The 2,378-nt window shown below is 45.6% G+C and overlaps 1 pseudogene; it reads right to left on the bottom strand.

Moving 5' to 3' along the window:
- Positions 1 to 1,191: 1,191 nt before the first annotated feature.
- Positions 1,192 to 1,546, bottom strand: LOC101569269 (annotated as a pseudogene).
- Positions 1,547 to 2,378: the final 832 nt, after the last annotated feature.

Genomic DNA, 2,378 nt, shown 5'->3' with positions numbered 1-2,378 from the left:
TATGTAGAAAATAAGATCTTAGCCAGTACTTCAACATATCATATCTTTACTGAAAGATTCTACCTTTGTAAGAAATCTGGGCCAGATGGACCTGAATTAGAATCTTGCCTCCTTCACTATACTCTAAGCTTTCAGCAAGTATACCTACCTCCTAAGGTTATAACCATGACGCAATGTAATGAATGTAAAGCGCTAAAGCACTTTGCACATAGTGCTAAGTAAATATCAACTGTTATTCCTTAAAAATATTTCAAGTGTTTTCAGTTATCAGAACCTGTGCTAATTTGTAGTTTTAAATGCTCTTTGGTCCAGGTCACAAAGACCAGTGAGTTGACAGCTATGGGGCTTGGGTGAGAGATTTTGCCTCTAGAAGACTTCTATTTGTCCTATCCATGCTTTAAAACTTTTGAGTGAGTTCCAGTCATTAAAAAATTGGAAAGTTTTCATAGAGGTTTGGATTCCCAGTTTCTCCAGCAAGCCAGCTGATCTGATAATGTTGGGCTTAAGTTCCACAATGCAGCAGTCTCCAGGAATGCAGTTTGCTGGGTGGGAATACAGACCACAGACCTAACCACTCCTAGTGATGTCTTACAAGCCAATGTGTGAGATGCTTCATTTACGTGCGATGCTGTCAAGAGAGAGGAAAAGCTATATAAAAGGAATTCCATGATTTAAGAAAACTAGACAAAGTTTCTGTTTCTGTTTTAAAGTTAGGGTTAGTCTCATGCCTGACTTTCTTATTTTTATTTTCCTGGGCTCCTTAGACACTGGAGTTTTTGCACTCTCTTATGTAAAAGTTAATTCACCACAATGATCCAAGTGCTGTGTGGAAGGTAAATTTAAGATGCTCTGAAAGCACCACGGGGAGGGGTAGGCCTGGGACAGTCAGAGAATGCTTCGTGATAATGACACCTGACCAGCGTTGTGTGCAGTTTATTTATTTATTTATTTTATTTATTTTTTAAAATTTTCGTCAGACAGACATTTATTGAATATCAGAGTTCGAGTGAGTGCCTAGGCCAGCCCTGCGACCCCTCTGCAGAGAACCCATGATGTGAGCTCCTCCTTCCAGAGGGCTTTCCGGGAGGGTGGGTGCAGCTGGGGACAGCCGCTCATACAAAAGGTCTGCGGGGACACACAAGACAGTCCAGAGTGGGTGGTGCACCTCGTAGGTGTATTTATTCACGCTGCAGAGTGAACGCTGCTGATGGAGGTGTACAGTGACATTCTGTGCTCCCATCTAACACAGCTTGCTTAAATTTACAGGCAGACTGAGGCTTCATCTCGTGGGTACTCGAGAGCTGGTTAATGGTGACTGTGAGCAGGCGCAGGACTTGAACCTTTTAAGGCTTTGCTTCTTTTATCTGCACTTCTGATTTTATAAACAATGAAGCTCATCAACCGCATTCCTATTCAGATCTCCTGGTAGACTTGGGTATAGTACGGCTTCATAGGGACCCAGACATTTTTAATTAAGCTTTGAAGCATCTCCGCAGGACCAACCGCCCAGGCCTTGGCGGACGCCGCTCACCCGGGAAGGTCACCGACTGCCGCAATTTATTTATTTATATTTATTTTTATTTTTTCATGTGCGGTTTAGAGGTGAGGCCTAGGAGGACCTGGCAGGGATTTCACTGGTGAGGGAGCTAGGCATGGAACAACATGAGAAGGAGCTCCAAGGTAGCAGCAGCAGCCTCTGCCTCATCTTTGATCTACTGACCTGCCCTGACCTATCGAACTTCCTGCCCGCCTCCCTTTCCAGGGGAGTAGCATCTCTAGAGATCGCAGCACTAACAGGAAAAACTGACGGAGCCCAGTCAGTGGCCAAGCCCTGTGGATCCCTGTGCAGTACCAGTCACACTTATATCTCTAGGTTCTCCTGGACTCACCAGACACACACACCCTTTGGAGATCACTCTTTAAGATGTCATTCACATGGATTCCTAATACCAGGAACACTCACCACCTGCTTGCATACCAGAAGTAATGTAGTGTTATTCCTTCAAGTGAGGGACTGAAAATATTTTTGCTTCTGATAAAAGACGCTAAACACTGTGGGGCAGATAAGATTTGGGCGCCCCCCCAATACAACCCCTAAATGCCTCCTCCTCTTTCTCCTCCCCCTCCTCCTCCTCCTCCTCCTCCTCTTCCTCCTCCTTTTTTAAATGTATTTGGTACAGGATCTACAGGGTCTCACTACACAGATCGGACTTGTAGCGATCATCCTGTTTTCAGCTCCCCCAAGCTCTGGGATTACAGGGCGCACCACCACGCCCAGTCTTAATCTCCTTCTCAGCGCACCCTGGAGTCAGGGTCGACACAGCATGCAGGGGATTGCATGCCAGCCACTGTGCTCTGCCCAAAGCAGGCGCTTTAAA

Source organism: Octodon degus, unplaced genomic scaffold (assembly GCF_000260255.1).
Source record: "Octodon degus isolate 3935 unplaced genomic scaffold, OctDeg1.0 scaffold00007, whole genome shotgun sequence".
Taxonomy (NCBI): Eukaryota; Metazoa; Chordata; class Mammalia; order Rodentia; family Octodontidae; genus Octodon; species Octodon degus.
Note: the sequence above shows the minus strand (reverse complement) of the source record. Positions and strands in the feature narration are given on the sequence as shown.